Here is a 23,550-nt window from a genome sequence, read left to right as displayed (position 1 = left end):
AGAAGACTGGCCTCCATGGAAGCATCACCCACAGAGGCGGCCTGGGGGTTATGCTGAAACAGAGATTTCAAAATCGTATAGTGTTTACGGCTAGAAGGGACCATTAGATCATCTAATCTGACCGGCACATCACAGGCCATTAAATGTCTCCCAGTGACTCCTCTATTGAGCTCAATAATTTGGGTTAAACGCAAGTATTTCAGTCCTTAGGAGCCTCAGCTGCTGTGTGCCACTGGCAGAGAACAGGAGAGACCAAGGTGCCACCAATGCTTGAGATCCCTGCAGTCACAGGGCCTTAGTTAGAGGAGATACACTTCCTTACTGATGCTGCCGAATCAAGGCTTTTTTTCCATAGTGTGTGGGGCGGGGAAATGACGGGAATAGCTATTCCAGTCAACATCCTGATGTTGTCAGGCCCTCTAGATCGAATGCTTTGTTGGAAAGAAGTCCTCTTCCGTTTCTGGGAAGGTCCCTGATGGCAACACCCTTTTAATAGAAAAACCAAAAATCAATAGGCCCCAGCTCTGAAACTCACGTGCATCTGTTTTATGTTAGTGTAACTCCACTGACACCAGCGGTTACTCCTGATTAACACCAGCGTGAGGGAGTGGCACTTGGGGCATAAAAGGGTTTACTGGCTTCCATTTCCTTCTCCATCCACCTGAAATTAAGACACCGATAACTCTTTAAATGACTCCCCCGAGGGGAGGATTCACAAAGGGATGTAGTTAAGTGGCGAACAGATGCTTTAAGGCTCCAAAATACATTTAGATTCTCAAAATCCCTGTTCAGCTGCTGCCTAATCCTGTAGATACCTGAACTGCATCGGCACATAATATTCTGCCAGTGGGCATGCACACAACCTCCTGGTCCTGACGCTGCTGACTCGCTCAGCACCCAACTCATGCTTGAGCCCTGGCAGGATTCGTAAAACAGGGTCTGCCCTGCCTGTGGGTCCAATCCACTAGACAAGCTTAGAGGCCACTTTAGAGCACATCTACCTGACAGGCCCCATGCAAAGCACAGCTGGAGGAGGTGGTATCCCCTTTATATGCTGTAGGCCAGTGGTTTGAGCACTCAGTCGGGGGGGGAGGGAAGAGACATGGGTTCAGTTCCCCCTCTGCTTGCTGTAGAGCATGGACTTAAATCCAGGATTCCCAGGTCTTACCCTTGTCTATGGGGTATTTTGAGGTGGGTTTCTCTTGTTGAAGCTGTTCATTTGCATAAAATACTTAAATAGTGATTGGAGTTTGGACTTGAACATGGGTCACACCCCAGGTGAGTGCCTTTCCCACTGGGCTATGGGGTCAGTCTCGCTTTTTGTGGATCAGTGACTAGTTATGCAAAGTGGAACAGCTCCAATAGCAGAGACTGAGAGCCCTGCTCCAGGATACCCTGTTGCCCATTGGTTGGGGTGCTCATTGAAGAGTTCAGAGACCCGCATTCAAGTCCCATCACTGTCATGTTAGGCAGAGTGGGGATTTGAACCTGGGTCTCCCGCATTGTGGGTGTGTGCCCTAACCAGTGGGTTATTTGGGTAAAAGTGGGGCAGCACCGTGATGACAGCATTTTTTCTTGAAATAGGGCTGAGCTGGTGTGTGGGTGCCTGGCTCCAGGACATGGTTTCTGGCTGTGAATCCTGAGCAGAGCGAGATGCGTCCTCCCAGCTGGAGTTAGGTGCTTAATTCCCTCAGAGGGCCAGGGCTTAGGCCTCAACCCTTTCCGCAGCATTTTCTATTGGCTATCTTAGGTGGCTCCCCACTCAGTGTGCTGGCTTCTGTGACTCCCTTTTTTAAAAGTTAAGCAACACTCTGCTTAAGTCCCCTCCCAGTGCATTCTTCAGGTGCTTGACTTTATTCAGAATGTGCTCTGCACTGTAAGATGAACAGTATGTGCTACTGGTGAAATGCTCTGTGAACGGTTGCTAAAGAGCATATTACAAGTTATGATCCTCCATGGCATTTTTATAATCTTTAAAATGTCCAACAATAAAACTTATGTTTAGGAGGTACACACAACATTGCTGTTTAAATGTGCTACAGTTAAACTCATGTTACATTCTCTCCCCACCCTGAAGCATTAACAAACTCCACAAGGTTTGGGGCTCGTCAGACCTCACCCCCAATTTATGCACAGGTTGTAGTTTCACACCACTGCCTTTCCATGCCCACTGCTCCAGTCTTCTGTGTTGCTGATGGTAATCAATTGAACAAAATATGTTAATACGCTATCTCTGAAGTATGTTCCTCTTAAGTGGGACATGGGTAATCGGGACAGCTGCATTACAGGAACATTTCCCAGGGGACGGATTGTCTGGTGTTCACAAGTGGCAATGACTGCTGCTTAGCCAGGGCAGTAGTAACAAAAATATTGATTAATGGACATGCCTTTGTTTGGTTCTAAGAAATAAGTAATGCTCGTTAAATAACAATGAAACTCTAAGCTCTGCTTTTCATACAGAAGTTGTTTAATGTTGTAGGCCTCAGTTATGCAGCTCTTGCTCACATCAATGGGATTACCTAAGTAATTGCTTCTCAACATAAAAATTGCACAAAATGCACCAATAATGATTGAAAGAAGGAGGAATAAAGGTGAAATGTAGTGTATATCCCTATTTTTCAGTACAGAATTATATGCTGTTTAGCTTTTGAGGCTTTATTACCAATAAAAATAGCCTGGTGTTTGTAGGACCATTCATAACCATACATGGTGTAACTGTCTTTTAAGAGGCAGCTATGTTCTATAATTCATCTAACAAATTGCAAAGGCTGTGTATCTATGCTGGCATTTTTTACCTGCCTGTTTAATAATGGCAGTTTGTTGTTAGATGGGTTTCCCAGGGTAGATATGAAAGCATATAATTCTGTACACCACCTTACTCAGGGCCAGTTAGGATTGGCTGTCTAGAAAGTCAAACAAATTGTCCTTATTTCTACTTTGGTCCTGTGTAACAATCATGCTTCCCTTTGAATCTGATTCCCCAACTCACCTCTGCTAGCTAGTCTTCCAGTATAAAATCTCTGCTCCATCACCACCCACCCCGCTGCTGGACCACTCACAATTTAAACAAAAGCAATCCCCCAAAATAGATGGGACATGAAACTGACTTGATCTGCATTCTTTGTAAACAGTCCCCTGCTTCCGAGGGCAGTCCCCTTCCCAGTTATCACTATAGTATCAACTCCTTCACTGCTCCTCTGTTCCCATGCCACTGTAGTCTGTCATTACTCACTGCAACTTCAGGAGATTAGCGTGTGAGAGAGGCTGAGCGCCCTGTGCTTCCAATCAAAGTCTGTGGACTGTGGTCAGGACCTTGGCCGTTGCTTTCTGCATCTGGCAGGCTTGGATCTAAGGCTCCTCTGATTTCAGTCCTCTGGAATTTTGCCCTTGATTTCGGTAGCTCAGGATCATGCTGTAGGGCTAGATTGCGAAGGTAGGTATGGTGATATGGAAGCAGCGTAACCGCAGGAGGTATTATGACTGGTTCAGAATTCTCCCTTGGGGGCGTGGGAGAGGAGGCACTAGCGTTTTGCTATTGGTCTGTGCTGGCAGCAAATTCTGACATCTTCCTGCACTGATTTTGCTGTGCTGACTCCCCATCTAGCTGGTCTGGTCAATAACCGCAATTTATTCCTATGCACCTGGTCCCTGTAACCCATGTAGCAGTGAAAGGGGGAGACGACTTATTCCACTGTGGGGCCATGTAGTCAAAGTCCCAATCTAATCTGTACATTTTAGCCTCCTATTAGCCACCTGGCCTCAGTGTTTATCTGTAGCACCATGCGCACCTGTTATACTACATATAAATAATGCTTTAATATTAAAGTTTTGCACATTGTGTTTTAAATGGCTTGTATATCTTAATGCCATCTACAATGTAGGTACATAAATACAGTAGCTATTGTCTGCATTTTCCACATATACTGTTACAGATTGGATAATGCCTGCATTCTCTGTACTGTGCCATTTACACGTTTCATAAAATCCATGCTGTGCTACTTGTGTTTTGATTTACATGAAAACAACATGTATATAAATCTTGCAGCCTGTCATCTATAGTTCTGTATTTCACCACATGAACCCATCTTACTGAATAAAGCTCCCTATGGGAACTTAATGAAGCCTGATGGGGTCTTTTGAACAAAGCATGGGGGAAGGCATTATGCTCCATCACTTCCTGCCCTGTGTACTCTGTTCTTGAGAATATTTCATGATAGAAACGTGTGAACATCCTTCACGGTGAAGGTTGCCTAAGAAAACTTTCTTGTTAAAGCCATCAGTCTGGCGATACTTTAGTATGTCTTTAAACAATTGTGTCGAACTTGTGGAAGGAGAGAGACTTTTTCAAAAGTCTCCATCCTCAGCTCAAATCTATTGAATTTTTTTTTTAAATTGAAAAATAATATTCCTCTTCCCCTGTCAAAAGTGAACTTCTAATGAATACGTACAGATGTACCCAGTCGTTGACAATCCATATAAGTATCGTTAGTGGTGTATCAGTTCTGTAAATCCATATCTAGATCCCACTCCTGTAAACTTACCTTTGCTTGACTTTAATGGAACTATTTGTATGCTTAAAGTTAAGCGTGTATATACAGTAAGTGTGTGCATGAGAGGGGCCTAAATAGGTTGCAGAGTTTTTGGAAATTCATTGGAGGCCAAGCCTTTGCTCTAATTTATGGATAAGGTTAGATATGGTATATTTTCTCCTGAATACATCAAATGTGTGATAAAAATCCATAGCAGCGACATATTTCATGTGAGGTGACTGTAGGTTTTTTGAAAGGGCTCATCTCTATAGTATCTGTACACCTCACATGCATTAATGGATTTAGTGTCATATCATCCATCTGAGGTAGGGAAGCATTGATCCGCTTTCACAGCTACTGAACATGTGGCAGAAAGAGCTGGAGTGACTTGCCTGATGTCATAGAAAAAGCCTGTCACGGAGCTGGTATTAGATACCAAATCTCTTAATTCCTAGTGCAGTGCCTTGACCACACACACAACCACCCTTGCTCTCCATTATGTAGCACCACTAGATTCCTAGATTATAAAGCCACAAGGGACCACTGTGATAATCTAGTGTGACCTGCATAACAGGAGACATAGGAATTCCCTAGCTTAATTCTTTGAATTAGTTTATCTATAATTCAAGTTGAAGTTAGTTTCGCATTCTGAGCCTACACTCTCAGCATACCCAGTTCAAATGACTTGAAACTTCACATGCTATGGCTTACCTGTTTTTTCTAAATTCATTTTTTACAAGAATACAGAAGCATATGCATTAAAAAAATGCATGCATTATATTGAAACATCACTTTGATGTATACATTGTAGAGGGGCAGCTGTTTGATACATTCTTTGCGAAGTGTTGTTATTGAGATGTGGATGGCCATATAGACACACAGCAGTTGGATGCATGCTTTGGAAAGTGCGAGTGATTGAGATGTAGATAGCCATGATCAGGGAGTGGAAGGGGAGGAATCTAATTCTGGTCACCTGTGTTCAAGAAAGATGAACTCAAAGTGTAACGGAAAACCTATTTTACGAGAGACTAAAAGAGCTTGGCTTGTTTAGCCTAGCAAAAAGAAGGCTGAGAGGGGTTAATTGCTGTCTATAAATACATCAAGGGGGTAAATACCAGGGAGAGAGAAGAATGATTTAAGATAAAGGACAATGTTGGCACAGGAACAGATAGCGATAAAGTGGCCATGAATAACTTTAGGCTGGAAATTAAAAAAAGACGGTTACTATTTGTCAGAGGAATGAGATTCTGGAACCTGGGGCAAGAAATCTAACTTATTTTAAGATGGAGCTTGATAAGTTTATGAAAGGGGTTATATGATGTGGTTGCCTGTAATAGTAGGGGACTGAACTTGATCCAGGAGGTAGCTTCCAGTCCTATGTCCCTATGTGGTCTAGAGGAATGGCAGAGAGAACATGACACAAGAAGGACAAGAGATCCGGTATGGGACATGGGAAGGAGGAACTACATGTTGAGTTGGGAGATTGCCTTGAAAGTGAGGCCCGTTCTTGCACAGATTGCAAGGTCTGGCAGAGTCCAAGAGGGCCTCATAAGGAATTACTCAGCAGTTTTTAAAACCCGGAGAAACTCTTATGTAAGAAGATTTGTTAGCCTGGAATTAAGACTGAAAGAATCATCACTCACTTTAGCCTAGCCTCCTTCTCTCCGCTTCCCTCCCTTAAGACACCATTGTTGTCTCATTAAAGAAAAATAACTTTTAGCCTGGAAATTGCAAGTTAAGGTTGTATATTACCAAAAAAAAAAAACAAAAAAACCCCAAACACTCAGGTATGCAGATGCACAGTTGGGTTCACCCATATGTCTCTTCTGGATTTATGCCAGGAAGATTGCTGTTGCTGGAACTAAATTCAAGGCTTTGGTGGTTTCATAGTTTTCACTTATCGCATTCCATTATATTTTAAGACCAGTGAAAGATAAAAATGGTGACATAGTGCGTTTAATAAAAGTATCAGTGGTCTATAGTGCCAAAAATCCTGACTCTCAAACTCTGGGAACTATTTCTTTTGTACGGATAATTAGACAAAGCATGTTAGTTAAATACTTACCCGAATCTTTGTAGGTCTTTTTAATATTACTTAATATACCGGTGCCTTCTATCGGAAGGTCTTAAAACACGTTATAAACACTAACTAGTTAGGCTTCAGAACAGCCTTGTGACGTAAGCGAGTGTTATAGGAATTTTACAGCTGGGTAAACTGAATCAGCTAGTGCCTGAGCATCAAGTCAGTGGTAAAATTAGGACTGGAGCCTGCAGATTTCCAGTGTTGTGCACTCAACCCAGCTCAGTGGTGTCCTGGGGAGAAAAATGCAAAAATAGGAGAGCTGCGAGAGACAGCTTAAAAGAAAAAGCACCATGCAAGGATAATGGAAACCACCTCTGCTCCCCCTTCCCAAGAATAGGAGAGAAGAGCAAGAGGAAGGTGATGGGGATAAAACAGTGTGGAGCAATGGGGTGGAATGAACTGAAGAGAAGGGTTTGGGCTGGAGTGACACCACGAGGGGTACACCCATCATCAGCTGGGAAGATGTGGGGTGCCTAAATATTGTATCCTCTCTTCATAATGCCAGTCCAAGAGGCTTCAGTATAAATTGGGATCAGTATTCATCCTGCAATGCTCTCATGTATTCGGAATGTGAGGATACAAATCATCAGTGTTGTCATGTGGATGTCCAGCCACTGGAAGAACCATGGGGAGGACAGACCTGGGACTTCCATTCTTAGCACAGTGATAGATCTCTTAAATATAAAGTATGTGTGGAAGAAAGGAGTCAGCTTAGGTGTTGGGGCACTGGCCTGGGATATGGGGTACCTGTGGTCAAGTCAATACACCTACACAGACTTCTTGTGTGACCTTGGACAGGTTACCTAGTCTCTCTGTGCCTCAGTTTCCTACGTGTAAAATGAAGGATAAAAGCACTTCCTGGGGTAAATTTGTGGAAAGATTGTGGGGTGCTTAGACACTATAGTATTGGGGGCTGTATAAGAATGGTAGAGGTGGAAGTGCACAAGGACCGAATTCTGAATGATTAATTTAGGAGGGCGATTCCCCAGTTTGTGTTTGCAGTGCAGGCTGTATCTGCTTGGGGGATTTGAGCTGCCAAGGTATAATCATACCTAAGTACCGGTGTAACTGTCTGGGTGACTGGAATCCCTGAGTAGTAAGGACTAAAAGGGGTTGCAGGAATGAGGGCAAACGTCACTCAAATGTGATAGTTGGATCGTAAGCAGGGCCCATCTTTTTGTTCTGTGATTGTACCTTGCCTAGCACAGATCCATGACCGGGCCTGTTGGTGCTACTGAAGTACAAACAAATAAAGTGACCCTCAGTAAAAACCAACCATGAGTATGTAACCCCCTTCCTTTCCTGGGTTACTTGGGAGCAGGCAACACTCACTGCTGTGCAAAGGCTGCTGACTACAAAGGAGATCCTGAGTATCCCAGTGATGATGTTGGATAGGTGGGAATCCTCTATCCACCCCACTGCCGCAGTCCCTTTACTTCTAAAATAATTTAAAATTGGCAGTGCCTCCACCTGGCTGGCCCCTGCACACGCTCAATAGTGGGCATTGGGAGCCCACTTAAGTCTTCCAGGACTAAATCTAGTCTAATAATTATAGTAATCTGTGACATAGGTCTAACTCAACAATTGCAGTTATGCAGACTAAACAGCCAATATACTTAAATTAGAGTTAACACACCTTTACTTAACAAATTAATAAAATATGGCATAACAGACTGAAATTAAACATCACTCCTATTTTAAATCCACAGGGGCAGTTGAATAAATCAATTACTAAAAACAGTATACAGTAGTAAATTAAACTTGTCTAACTGGCATCTACACTGCCACTATTTACCCCACCTCCGGAGTGTGCACTCCCCTAGAGTTCACAGTCCTAACCTCTTGCTTGCGTGGGTGCACTTGAAGATCTGAAGAAGACAGCACTCTGTTGGTTCAGTGTACCAGTTCAGCGCAGTTATCAAGCTGGAGATTTGGAGTTGGCCCAACCAAATGTCTGCAGTCCTGGCCCTGCTTGAAGGGACTCTCTCTCTGCCTATTCTCAGGCCCAGTCAAAGTCTCTCTGCTGTGCCCCTTCATTTACAAGCCCTGCCCCAAACAACAGAGGGGGGAACACTCACACCACCGTCACTGCAGGCCCACCTCAGCCAGCTCCGGGCTCAGTCCCTGCCCTGGCTTGGGCAATGCCACCAACCTCTGAAGTTTCCTGCTCAATCAAAACTCCAACAGACTCCCAGCAGCAGCAGCTTCGAGACCCCGGCAGCAGGCAGTAGCTGGCAGCAGGCAGCCAGCAGCTTCCAGCCTCAGCTGCACTCCACCCCAGCACCAAAAATGGAGTCCCCCACATGCTTTTTTCTGGCTCCCTTGAAGGGGAAGAATCTCTCTCTTTTTTCCCCAAGGCATCATGGGAGTTGTAGTCTCCCAGGATCTTCCCAACTGTAAAACTCCCAATTAAGTTCCAAGGCCCCTGAAGTACAAGGTGCTTACAAGGAGTAATGTGGACTTGTCTATTTTCATTCCCTCTGAGGATCTCAGTGTGTATTACAAATATTAATTAGCTAATCCACAATTAATATTCTTCCTATTTTATAGAAAAGAAAACCCAGGCCCAGAAACAGAGAAGTCACACACGGCAAACCAGAAGGGGGAGTAGAACCCAGGAGTCCTACCTACTAATCTCATGCTCCAACTTCTACATAGCAACTGCCTAGCATTTCAGAAGCCAAAATGGTTGAGAATGTCTGGGTCCTAGAGAGCCATAATAGATCTAGTGTGTTGAACGTTCTAATTTTTAATCTAATTTTGACGATGTTGCCAATTTGGGGGGTAATTGGTGTAAATAATTGGTATAAATAACAGGCATAGCACTTCCTTTCCCCCACCCCTGTATCTGTCTTGTCTATTTAGACTGTGTGTAAGCACTGTGGAGAAGGGACTGATTTTTGCTGTATGTATGGACAGAGCCTGGCAGGATGGATCTTGGTTTGAGCGCTCTGGGCATTATAGATACTACTAATAATGAAAGACATATATGTGACATACTGGGGCACAGTCCCGACCTGTGGGGGGTTGTGTCACTCCTGCCCTGCAACCTTGGGTGCCTTCCACTGCCTTGCTGTAGCAGCTCCCACGTGGGCTACTCACAAACAGCTTTCTAGCATGCAAGCCACACCCTGAGTTTCTGTGTGTAACTGCAGCCTGCCAGCTACACCCTAGCTTTCACCAGTCTTGGTTATTTCATAGGGTGACTCCAACACACCCCAAGTCCTGGATTTTTTCCCAGAAATGTATGTCCTGTACTGCCCAGGTCTCCCCTGGGCAATACAAATATATTAAAGCTGTTAATCGGTATAACTTACGTTGCTCAGGGGAGTGGAATATTCACCTCCTGAGGGACATAGGTTTTGCTTACACAGGCAATAGTGTAGACAAAGCCTCAGGTTACATCTACACAGCAAAAAACAAAAAACAAAAAAAAACACCACCAAACCAAACCAAACCAACCCCGTGGCAGTGAGCCTCAAAGCCTGGGGTAAGCTGATTTAGGCTCACGGGGCTCACGCCACAGGGTTAAAAATAGCAGTGTAGATGTCCCTTCTCAGGCTGGAACCCAGACTCTGAAACCTGGCAAGCGCCGGGGAGGATCTCAGAGTGCGGACTCAAGCCCCTTGCCTGAATGTCTACCCTGCTATTTTTAACTCTGTAGTGCGAGCCCAAGTCAGTTGACTTGGGCTCTGAAACTCAGTGCCATAGGGTGTTTTCCCCCCCTCTCTGTAGATGTAATCTTAGGCTAATTGTTACTGGCAGCAGCATGTAGGATACAGGCCCTACTAGAGTTACCTCCTGGCTGGTATTTGACCAGCCTGGCCAGTTATTTTAAGGATTTTGCCAATTGCTGGAAAAATAATTTAATCTGCTGGGGTATTTTTTACGTGGGACTACAGATTTGAATGATTATCACCACACACTGGGATATCTAATGTTAAAAGTCCAGCTGAAGACACCGCAGTGTTCCCACTTCTGCAGTTTAAGCGATAACACATCAAAACGGTTGAAAACACAACCGCTGTCTGCCCAGCAACATGCCTGCACAGCACGTGCCTGCGTGTGAGAGAGGGTTTGAGTCACACGAGAGTGAGGAGACATGCAATGTTATCAATCTTATCTATACGTGTTCTCTCTCTAGATATTATATGTGGCAGTGGGAGGGAGGGAGGGAGGTTTGCTGTGTTGCCTTGTGGTTGGGGATTGTGGTTGTGGCAGGCTTACTTTGTGGAGCGGAGGGAGAGGCTGCCCGATATTTTGCATTTCAAAGGTGGTAACCCTAGGCACTACATATGTAGCTACATGTTGCAGTGAAAAAAGCAGATTGTGTCCATCTGTAGCTACAGAATACAGCAAAAGGCTCTGGCGGTAGGGAGGCAGTGGGAAAAGGCTGCAGCAACTCCCTGCTGGCCAGTCTTTCCCTGATGCCTGCGTCTTGCCAGAGCCTTTTCCTGCTGGGGGAAGATTCCAGCAGTGAGGAGGCAGTGGGACACCATACTGCAAAAAGCAGCAATGTAGATGGAGACTGCTTCTGCATGTGAAGAGGTCTGTCAGGTACGTACCTGAACGGTCCGGCGTGTCTCTATTCACCTGAGCAGTGCCTCACTGTTTACCCTGCTATTTCTGCCTGTGCTAAAGGGGCATGCAGTATGTGTTAGCTACACGTTGCCATACGGAGCGTGCAGTGTAGACATGCTGGGAGAGTTAGATATCTTTTTGGTTTGTTATGTAACAACTTGGCCTGATGTCTCAAAAAAGTTTCCCAGCTGAATACAGACGCATTGTTCGTACCCAGGGTTTCGCATAGAGACAGATCCTGCAATCTGTTGTGCTGGAGTCTTCTCAGCACATTTGAAAGATATGGTCCCCTTTGCAGTTCAGTGGAGAAAGGCGTAATCCAACATGATGGCAAAGGTTCATCAATAGCAAAGCTCATTTATTTGCGCTGCCACTGACCCCAGGGACTTGGGTTTAAAATTGAATGGCTGGTGTCTGATTAAAGCCCTTCCTACTGATCTTTTTGCTATTGAAAATGTCACATAAAAGATTATTTATCACATACTTACAAGGAGAAATTTAGGAGTAAGCCTGGAGCGCAGATATGCTGCATTATTTAAGAGTACCTGGTGACTTCTTTCATTTCTCTGCTTGGGTGAACAGTTAAATTAAACTATACACCAGGATTTCAGAGGAGTGGCTGGGCTCTCTGTAGCAGAGGCTTAGGAAGAGTCATTCTATATTATTTACTTTACTGCAATTAGCCGTGTATGTGTTCTTCTCTGTTAGATATGGCCCAGACAAGAAAAGGAGCCAGAGAGCTAATTGTTTGTCTCATTTTATTGTTCCTATACATTTCTAAAGCACCTGGGCACTCATACGTACATTTGTCCACTACAAGAATTGTCTCTTAGAATGAAGAGCTATCTTCCTACTTCCTCTTGCACAGCTTTGGATAAGAAAAATTAGACTTCCTGTTCTATTTTGTTGTAGACATTAAGTAATTTTGTAAATATATGTAGACTTGTACCTTACACACATTTGCACCTGTCAGGGGGTAGGGGTAGAGAGGGGGGATTGGTTAGAAACGAAGTAGGTTTTAGCTATAATATGTGTAATTTTTTACAGCACCCAGAGCAATCAGTGCATTCAAAGGGGGATTCTAGCGGGTCAGACAGTGGCAAAGATTTCACATAGATGTACAGAGCTTTTATGTGGATCTACACAGTTCTGCTTAGACTTCCCTATAAGTATAGTAGCTAGATTGGAACCAGTCTTCTCATCTGCCTTTTGACAGAAGGCTGTAGCATGATGGTAATATTCCCACCCTTTCTTACAACATAGAGACAGCAGCCTAAGTTTTTGGAAGTGTGGCCCAAGTGTAAAGCTTTCCAAGGGAGGGGAGGAAATGAGGGTTTTGGTCCCTACGCCGGTACAAAGTACTCCAAACACTGCTATCTTCATCTCAGATTTCATCAGATGATATCACTTAGGGGCCTCTGAGCCTCTAAGCCATGAGACTTATAGCAGGAGTATGAGAAGTGCAGATGTGTTTGGTTTTCTTCTAATGAGCTACCAATAGGTCATCATTTAATGTTGTGTTTTGCTGTTGGTTGTTAGCTTTTTGCCTTTCCCAGAGTGCATTTTACTGGTACAGTTATTGATAGTCGTGTACATTCACTGTCAAAGTAAAGCGGGAGGATGCGATTTCTCAAGTACTCCGCTTTGGCCCTACTCCGCTCCTATTGAAGTCAGTGGTAGTTTTACTATTGCCTACACTGGGAGTCACTGGCAGTTCTTTAGACAAATCCTAGCCATAGTATATCACCTGCAACCGTAGGGCGCTTTTCTGGGTGTGGACTTGGAGCAGTCATTTTCATTAGTAAGAGAAATGCTAGTCTGACCCACAGAATCCCTTTTTTTTTTTTTTTTAAATGATGACTTCTCTGTCTTCATCCCATTTTCCTCATATCTGTTGTATTAGGCAGAAAGCAAGTGACTTGGTAATGATGTGCTGGGGACATATTAGAATCTTTTGTCAAGATTTTGATGTAACACAAAGTAAAATATTGGACTGATGTAAATTAAAGCTTTGGGAGCTGGTAGAGGGGGTGTACGAGAGCATGAAAGTATTGCTTGCCCCCTAGCAATTATATTGATAAGAGACTGGTTTTTTTTGCATCCTCTTTGAAGTGCTGTGCAGATGATAAGCAGGTTTTGCCAATTGAAATCTTGAATCAGGTGGGTATGTGAGTATTTGAGGATAGGAATAAGAAGGAAAAAACCCTTCCTCTGCAGACCATAGGAAAGATTGTTGTCATGTGGAGATAGCTTGGAGCCATTGAATTGCAGTAGCTTCTTTAATTAAAGTGCTAGGGCAAAAGAACAAGAACTTTTTCAAAGTTGTCAGGCTACACAATGTGGTGCAACCTTGGGGGTTTGCCTATGGTTTCAGAATAAAATGAACAACCCTAAAAACACTGCTACAGGTCAACACAGGAAAGCTCTTCCATTATAACAGAGAAATGAGAGAGAAATTTTTTTTGACAAGTGCAGAATTGTATTCTATTTAACTTGTACAGTACTTTTTTAGCAGTGGGTTCAAATTAAATGAGAAGCAGTGCGTGAGCTAGTGAGCATTTTTCACTAAGAATTCATGGAGTAAGGAATTGGTAAACACAGAGTAAAATAACTGGCTCTTCCTAGGCTGGTGGACTGGCAGAGAGAAATAGCTCTTTGTCTTTTGGTTTGTCGCTCAGGGTCATCTTGTTTGTTGCCCCTTCCCAATATGGGACTTGTTATTTAAAGAAAGTTCAGGGATATCTGCCTGCCCTCCACATGAGCTATTAGGATAAAGGCCAATATCTTCTGTCCCATCCCTGCCTTTGTATAGGTCCACTGTACAAAATAAGGACCTGCTCTCATGGATTTCACTAGAAGGAGGATTGAGCCCTAAAGTTAGCATTTCCAATTTTTCCATTGCTTGACTTTTTGCCCTTAACATAGTGGAATTTTTTTAATTAATATATCTGCGGGACCCTCCTCTTAAATTAGCACGTATTGAGGGACTGGATGATTCAAGGCATTGCTAGTGAGCTACAGAGCCTTCATCCATAGTTCATCAGTTGGAATCCAGCCTCGCTGAGTAGGGTTTAAAAGTTGTTCCCATATAGTGGATATTCAGTGGCCTCTCAGATGAGTTTGGGTCTCAGTACCAGTTTCCACATCACAAACTCATTAGCGTGTTTGGGATAACTGGCAGATTAAGCAGAGAGGCAAAAGATTGCATGGGCAATGGAGACTGAGTTATCCCAAGTCGTTGCTTTTTTTACCTTCCAATCAGTGAAGCATGCTGGCAGAAGTTAGTGTGGGAGGATTACTTTGCTGCTGCCCTGTTAAACAAAGATTTTAAATGTATAAGCTCCTTGGGCAGGGAGTGTGGGATTTTTTTGTTCTGTCTTTGTGTACAGCACCTAGCTCAATTTTTTGTGACCGCTTATAAGTGCTGCTTTAATCCAAATAATAATCAGGGATGTCTAGCTGATGTCACTAACAAACGCTAAATCCAGTTTTTTATAGTTATACGCACACAAGCACATTAAATAACTTGCATAAAATATTACACATGGAACTGTACAAAATGTGGCCGCTATGCTTTATTTCTACTAGGAAGGAGTAACTGTATGCGCACAGCAGTGTTCATTAAAGCATGACTGGATTCATGCTGCCCTTCATATCACTTTTGACCCTGTGCTATACGTGGAACACTTTGCACCAGTTCCACAAAGAATCATACCCCTGATCCTGCATAGCCTTCAAAATAAAATAACTGAAGAACATCATTTTTAATTGGAGATTTTTTGGCAGGAGAGGGCTGGCTTTTGGATGTGTCCTATAGGAAAATGGATTATTTTCCCTTCTTTCTGCTGCTTGTGTCTTATACTTGAGCAGCATCCATCTTTTTTTTTTTTTTTTGTGCTACAAATTTATTCTTGTCTCTGACCAGTGGATTTAAAGCAAAACCCCTTGAAAAACATACAGTAAACTTCTCGACACCCCACCACCCCAAAACCTTTGATATTTAACCCTACTCTTCTTGGCATTACCTCTATGTCCTACCTGCACTGCACATGGGCAAGACTTCATGCTAATTGATATTGCAGCAATTGGTTCAGCTCCCTTAGGATTCAGCTGGCTGTCGTAAGACTCAGAGCTTCTTCACTGGAAGTTATCCCTCTGGCAGCAACATTTCCCTCCTTGGTAGATGCCATAGGCTGTTAAACTGATAATGCTGGAGTGGCATCTGAATCTGTTACATATCTGTTAGTGATGAGGAAACCTCAACCATTTTGTATGATTACCTGAAAATTTTGAGGCTTCCCATGCTCCTTTCTAAGGAATGGATTAAATCTGTCTCAATGTTTTCGTCCTCTCGCCCCTCAACCTTCCAGGGCCTCTTGGGGAGAACTCATTCTTCAGTCACCCCTCTCCCCTTCACTCAATACCCTGCAGGTTTTGAAGATTCCATTGACTTTGGTGGGCCCCTTTGTGTGCCCCATAGTTATGTGAGATTTGAATTCAGTGTAGCATCTGTAGTTCTGCAGAGAAAATGGCAAGGCTGCTGGATACTGTAATGGGATCTTCAAAGGTAGGTGGATTTGCAGAACAAAGGAGCTCCGTGTATTCAGTTCAGTGGCTATTCCCTATAGTGTCAATACATGCTCTTTCCTATAGTGACAATCTTAGGAGACTTAGCAGTAGGAAATGTAGGGGCAGGATGGCTCTGTGCAGGGAGGAAAGAAAAGCCAGCATCTCCTTGACTGCCATCCCCAGTCAACTGGGATGCCAGGGCAGGCCCAGACTTTGCAGGATGGTAGCAGATCTGTGATGCGGGTGCTTTAGAATACTATTTTCAATAATGAGTTTACTGACTCTTTAAGAGACTATCCTTAACTGCATATAAGACCATTAATTGTTTCTTTTATACTGTAAATCCAACATCTTTGTCTTCCACTGCCACCAGCATAGCCATGAGTGGCATTGATTGGTGGTGTTGCGCTCCATTATTATAGAGCTGGAATTCCCTGATACTAATCCAATGTCTTACTGATCCTGCCTTAACTGTTCCAGTTTCAAAAGAATGTTACTTCCTGCAACCGAAGGTTAATGAACACTCACATCTTTACTGTGCAGAATGTCTATGCTCAGTGGCCTTAAAGCCAGCAGTCTTTGAGCATTTGGATGCTGGGTTCCTGGAGGAATATTGTGAGTGAAAATTTAGGAGAAAGATAAATTAAGGCTGTAGTCTGCTTGCGGCTTTGATCGGGTGGCATTTGGCGGGGGCTAATGCCCCCGAAGTTAGAAATAGGACTCACTGGAGATTAATTCTGGCAGAGTGAAGACTTTTGTAATCCTTTTACTACATAAAACCATTGCTCGGTCTGGAAACTGCATCTGAACTCTAAGGTCTAAAACCTGTCCTTGTCTTCACCCATGTAACTCCTATTATAGCCAATGATGTTGCATGAATGTGAATAAGGGAAGAATTTGTGCTCTGTGTGTCACTGGTTTTTTCCCCCCACTAAACTAAACAGATATACTAACCTGGATTAAACAATGCATGATGAACTCTAGTTTCCATTTATTGGGATTATTACCAGGTCTGTAGCTAATATGAAACACTGCAGTCCTAGGTTGGAATACCAGCCTGGAAGGAGTTATGGAGATCCAAGGCACTGATGGACTCTAGAAGTGGATGGTTCTGGCCAGGGAGGGAGCCTGGTGGGTCACCTGGAAGATGCACATATGCTTCTGGAACCACAGTGCAAAATGACTGTTTTAAATGTGCCTTCAGAGGCAGCTGCTGCACTGCTGTAGGAGAGCTGCAATTTGCATAGTGTGGTGTGAGCAGGGATGAGTCAAGCCTTTAAAGTGTGAATGCAGATAATTTTTATACAGTGGAAAAAAATTGCATAAAATTCAGGCAATAAATGAAATAGAATAATTGAAAGCCTTGCAATCTTCCTAAGAGTTGGGTTTTGTGGTGTTGTTTATTATATTAACTCTCAACGGGCGGGCAAACGTGGATAATCATTAGCTCTATTGTTATTAAACCTCTCCTTAAGGCATCTAACTTCCAGTGGTCTGCAGGTGAATAACAATGAAGTGTAATTTAGCAGAAGAAAGGGTTGTTGCAAGCTATATATAATCCACACCTGTGGCTACTAGTTTAAATATTAACTTGGCCTTTTTAAGTCTGACAAAGTAACCGGAAACTATTATCAAGATGGAAGGTACTACACAAACAAAACTCCCAAACTCTGCTCCTCATATTAAAATGAAGAAAACACTTTTAGCTTTTGATGGCGGTGATATATATTCCTGAGTGTATGCAGTTTTTTGTTTGTTTTATTTTTGTGGGTTTTTTATGATTTGCCTCCAGAAAACATGGTGTTCTTAACCAGAAGATGTTTATACAAAGTGATCAACAGATTGGCTCTGAACTGAGAACTTAAATATCCCTGTCCTTTACTGTGACGATTACTTCCTTTTTAGATCTACTTTTTTTCCCTCTACATCTCTGTTATTTCAAATGAAAACTTCCATAGTGTAATATTCTTTTCTGCAGTGTGAGCAGATCTGTCTATCACCATCGTCTGCTCCCATCAATAAGATCTAGGAATACATTCATAAAAAGCTGCATGCACGGATATTGCAAGCTCTTTGGCAGAGAGGCAGAGTATAGCTCATGGGTTCTAACCACTTACATTTAGCCTGTACTGGTTCATGTGCTGAAATTCTGCCTCCTGTGGGATCAGGGTAGCCCAGCTGCAAATGCCTTGCTTCCTAAGCAATCTTGTTAGCAGAACTTTGGAGACATACATGGTTTTCTTAAATGTGTGCAGAATGATAATCAAAATGCAATAATGGTGAATTATTATTAATGCTTCAAGATTTATATTCTGGTAACGACATCTGTCTTCACTTATGGCTTAGAAGAGCAGCAGACAGACGATAAATAAGGACCCAAATCTATTTTCTACATTATCACTGTACATTGAATATTTATTTGTAAAGTTCTCGAAACCACTTAGGTACTTGGAGGAAAAAATAATTCTTGAGAGCCTGTTAAAATTGGCTTGTGTTCTAGTCTCTTAGACAGTGTGATTGTAAAACATGGGTAAGTAATTCTAAATTGGAGTAGGAATGTTTACAGATCAGAAGGATCACAACATATGGGATTGGTGGTTAAAGCTTTCAGCAGAATTTACATGTGTTCTGTTATTCTGATATGTATATTTTAAAGCAAATGGCACTATTTTATGTCACATGTCCTTTCTACTTATATAGTTACTGGAAGTTGACCCTGTTATGTAACAGAATGAGGTGATCGCTAGAATTAATGACATAACAAGTCACAACTATTTTCCACTACGTGTTTTGACTGAGGTAAGCTAGAAATTGAAAATTACTTTTGTTATATAAACTTAATAAAAATCTCATTACAGTTTCAAAAGAAGTCTGTTATTCACAGCAACATTTTACTGGGTCAAACCCGGAGCAGATATAAATTGGCATAACTCTATTGAAGTCGGTTGGACTATGTCGACTTAAACCAGCTAAGGATTTGGCTCATTTTACTCTCTCTCTTTTACTCAGAGTCAATCATTAAAAAATGAAATAGGTAAGTAGCTGAGTGATCTGCTCATCTATATGAAGAGTTCCAGAGGGGTAGCTGTGTTAGTCTGTATACAGCAAAAGCAACGAGAGTCCTGTAGCACTTTAAAGACTAACAAATTTAATTTCTGCAGGCATAAGCTTTCGTGGGCTGTAACCCACTTCGTCAGATGTGAGGAATAGAAATCACATAGGAGGTATATATATACATATCTAAGGGTAAGGAACAACAATGGGGAAGGTAGATATAAGCAAAGTCCATTCGGTTAGAGTAGTTGAGGCCTATTCACAACCATTGATTAGGAGGTGAGGAGAGTGGGACACTGCAACTAAAGCTGGTGTGGAAGAAAGCCATGGGTTGAATTATGGAGGAAAGGGCTGGAGAAGATTTGAATATGTTTCATTTAAACAACAGTGCAACGAGTAAGGCGTGTGCCTGTTACCTTGATCATTTTGTTTGTTTATTATGTTATAGACTTTAAGGTCAGAAGAGACCATTATGAGCATCTAGTCTTATGTCCTGTGTAACACAGACCAAAGAATTTTCATCCATACCCTTTCCCCAAATCTATCCCTATTTGTTATTTAGATTGAGGGTATGTCTATATTGACGGCAGCACTGTTGGTGCTGCTGGATCAGTTCTGCAGGATCCATTGAGCAGCAGTGGAAACCCACTCAATCGATCCGGAAGTCAACGCCATTAATCCACCCCCGCAAAAAGAATAACGCTGCATGGATGGGAGGGCATTTCCCGTCAGCACAGCATAGTGGGGACATCGCAGTAGGTAGAAGTTAGGAAGTTGACGGGAGATATGCAAGCTATGTAGAATTTCGCCGGCAGTGTGTAGATCAAGTCTGCGTATACTCTTCAGGGCAGGAACAGTGCCTTCATTTGTCTTTGGAAAGTTTCTAGTATATTTTGGGTATTACTGCAATCCAGATAACTAATAGACAACAGTAAATATATTGTAGAGGCAAGTGGGAAATTCCTCTGACATGAGAGACTAAGGCAGGCTATTGGTAGTAGAAAAGAATATACTGTGATCTAAATCGAAATCATTAAGGCTGAAAATAATAGCTATAATCTGACTTCTTGCCAAATCTATTGGCGGCTTGGTTAGTAATTGTGATTAAAATACAGAAACAAACACTAATCATATTCAGACAAACCTATATCATTAGTCCAAGGCTCATCAATGCATGATTACTGAATGCTTCTCCAACTGCTTTTTATTAGCCTTTTAAAAAAATCTTGTAACTCAAACTACTAAAATCAAGGAAATTCAAGGTTAAAGTTGAAGCTCTCATCTTTCAGTGTGTCTGGTTGTGTTCAGCTATTGCAATATGCATTACTACTTTAGATCTCATTTTTTTCAGCAATGTGTATGCTCCTATGTGAAGTCTGTGTCAACTGTCCAGACCAGCCTTACATTTGAATCTCTTCGTTTTTTGTGTTTGAGTTGGAAACATTACCCATAGGCTAGCATAGTGATCAGGGATTTTATGTGTTCCCTGATGTAAATTCAACTGAGGTATTCCAGAATTGTTCATAGTGGGGTTATTTGCAACATGGTCCGATACTGGCCAATATCAGACACAGGATGTTTGACTTAGACTATGAGAGCAATCCAATTTGGTATTTCCTATGTTCCTATCCACTACTGGATTGAAATGATGGAAACTGTTTAATAGTGAAACTCCACCCAATAGTTTAATATAGGAAATTAAGAATATTTTAATTGAAAGGGCAGGGAAATTTTTAAAAACTTTCTTCAGCAATGTAGAATTCCACATAGGAGTTGAGTGTGCGCACAATTTAGATATATTTAAAAATGTGATCCGTTGGAATAACTTTTTTTTTCATTTTTGATTAGAATATATGGGTCCTTGAGTCAAGCGAATGTTATGGGAAAACGTAGTTGCTATGCGTGTACCGCTTTTAAGGTTTTAGGACCTGATCCTCCACTCTGCAACTTTGTAAGAATTTATACCAGTGCAGAGTGGGGGCTAAAGTGTTGTCCTTCTGATTCAGCAATGTCTTACAGTCCACCTACACAGGTATAAACAGATCCAGAGCCCGTGGAAATCAGTGGTAAGACTCCTATTGACTTCAGAAAGCTTTGGATCAGGCCCTTTGTCTCTGGACAATATCAGATGGAAGCTCCTTAGTCTCATGTTACTCTTTTTTTCAAAATAACAATACCTCTGTGGCTCAGTGGGTGTTTTTCCTGCCTCTGGGCCAGCTGGTCTTAGTTTCATGTACTATTTCAGAACTTGTGCTCATTCCCAGTGTTAATACCCGCCGTGCGATGCTAAGTATTGTAAGGATCCAGTACTTGATTCTGTGATCACAGAAATTGATGGCACAACCTTCTCTGACTTCAGTGGGAACAGGATTAGGCCTTTGCCCTAATACAGACTCTGTCCTTTAGCTGAAGTATTGAATCAAGGTCCCTTCTATCCATTAAGAAATGTTAGAATTAAGAAATTAAGACTATTGCAATCCTAGTGGTAAATTAATTATATGCTAGCACCGTGCGGTCCTGGTCCAGAACGTGGACATTTAGGGAATACAGTAATACAAATAATACACTATAAATTGCTTTGTAGCACTATACCTTTAACAAGAAAGGCACTATATTAAACCAAATTACTTCTACTATAATTGTCAACCAAATGTTGGATTTTTTTAAAAACAGTTTAATTTCCCAGTAAAGCACTATGAGAGCCTGAAACTAGTAGAAATCCTTTTTACCCATTAAAACAATTTTTTTAAAGAACAGAACAGTCCAGTAGATCTTTCACACTTTTCAAAAACATGGGCTGATCACCTGTGTGCCAATTTTCAGCACAGAGCTATTAATAAATTTTGGAAAGAAAGACTTAAAGGTATTTAGGATGGAAATGTTAACACAGCCCTATAATATACTGTTAGCTGTATTAGTTGGAGGGTGGGGGAAAGAAATTTATGCACAGTCATTTGAGGAAATTTTTTTTCATTGATCCAACACTTATCCAGATTAGAATTACCCATATCGTGCCATTTCACCACTGAAAAGAATTCTTTCAAAGGTCACATAACTTATTGTTGGAAATGTCACTTTCCTCCACCCCAGTAGTACCAGGTGTTATAATACTCTATCAATCCTTTGTTATCACAGATGTTAAGGTATTAAAAATCTTTAAAACAAGCAAACAAAAAAACTCTTTGCTATGGATTCTCTCTTGAAATTCAGCATTTGAGTTTTAAGGTTGTTTTACTCTGCACAGTTGTTTGTGTTGAATTTCTTCCAGCTCTTTTCACTTCCCAGGGCATGCAAAACTTGTTAAATTTCATGGGAAAGGATTGTGTTTTGGGTACGTAAACATCCAGCCAAGTGTTTTTAGAATTCTGGAAGAGGGGGCACTTTCTTTAAAATTGCTGGAGTCAAACACATCCATGGAGCTTGTTCATTTCCCTTTCTCGAGGGAGCATATTGTATTAAAATATTAGGAAATGTGTTTTCCAAGCTGGAGTTTCAAAATATCAGAATATCAGTTTTCAAAATATCCCTCTCAGAATAAAATGCACATCAGACTCTCTCATGAAAGCTGGTTTTGTTACTTGCTAAATGATATATATTTACCGCCTAGAAAAATCATGCAATAAATAAAGCAAGAGTTGGCATTGCCAAGGCTGATTTGAAATTTTCAAAGGAAATGTCTGCTTATGGTTAGCCTTTGATTTCATTTTCCATTGCACTTGCTAAAAAGAGAAGAGGACACTTAAACAAACCAGTGAGGCTTAATTCAAATTAAACAGGGAGCTTTATTTTTCAAATTAGGTGCATGTTTATTAAGAAATGTTAAATTTGCAAGCAGTTCTTATAGGATAACAAAAACTGCCAAGATCGGCCACAGAAAGCATTGTGGTAACGAGTAGCCATTTCTCTTCAGAGTCATTAAAACATAGCATGTGTTATGTTTACATTTTGTGTTTTGACTTATTAATTGACCCAAGAGTGTTGAAAATTAAGGGATACATTGAGTCTTTCATGCACTTAAGAGCACTAGGGGGTTGTACAGAGGGCCTGTTCTGAGTTAGCCAGAATTCCTCCTGGGATCACACACACACACACACCCCCCCCCCCCCCCCCCCCCCCCAGTCAATACCCACCGGGGCAGCAGCTACTTCACTTTTTGTGAGGCCACTGGATGACCTGATGTCTCTACTGAACCCTGGGGGCCAGAGGCTGCTGTAGGAGCTCCTCCAAGGTGCCCCCCCAAAAATCAGAAAGCCTGTGGCTATAAGGTTCCCGAGCTACAAAAGTTGGCTCAGGGCAGTGTGGGACCATGAATAACCTGTAAATTTCAGGGGAAATCCAGGCTTTCAGTCCTGGGCTTGTTTATGTTTTGAAGCATACATTTTGCAAAACATAGCTTAAACATAAATGACTTGGAACCTGAAGTCGGCATTAACACTTAGTGGGGCTCAAAAACTAGCGGGGGGCGGAGGATGGAGGGAGAGACAGAGGCTGAAGGGTGTGTAGGCCCCAGAAGTCAGATCTGTGACCTTGGCAGATGATTCATCTGGTTTTAAGCCCAACAATCCTGCTTTTATAAGGTTTGTCTCCTGTCCGGTACTGAGACAAGACTGGAGGTGGTTTTGTCTGGTATAGAGCACGCTGCTCCATCCCTCAGCTGTGATGGGGTATTTTTCAAAATGGTGTTCCCTGTGCGGCATGACCTCGGCTATGCAGGTGGGGGTGGGCCCTGTCTGT

The 23,550-nt window shown here is 42.2% G+C and overlaps 1 protein-coding gene across 5 annotated transcripts in view; it reads left to right on the top strand.

Moving 5' to 3' along the window:
• The window catches only part of PLCB1 (phospholipase C beta 1), a 642,689-nt gene that overhangs the window by 39,003 nt on the left and 580,136 nt on the right, over positions 1-23,550 (top strand). Inside the window, exon 1 of one of the 5 annotated variants that reach the window (XM_067565318.1) lies at positions 18,027-18,561. The exons of the other annotated variants lie outside the window; for them this stretch is intronic. The gene's annotated coding sequence lies outside the window, so the exon portion shown is untranslated. Of the gene's footprint in view, positions 1-18,026; positions 18,562-23,550 lie in introns of those variants that run through there. 5 annotated transcript variants of the gene reach the window in all.

This window comes from Emydura macquarii, unplaced genomic scaffold (assembly GCF_026122565.2).
Source record: "Emydura macquarii macquarii isolate MOO-44397 ecotype Brisbane River unplaced genomic scaffold, CSIRO-AGI_Emac_v2 contig_2676, whole genome shotgun sequence".
Taxonomy (NCBI): domain Eukaryota; kingdom Metazoa; phylum Chordata; order Testudines; family Chelidae; genus Emydura; species Emydura macquarii.
This window is presented reverse-complemented; position numbering and strand designations above follow the sequence as displayed.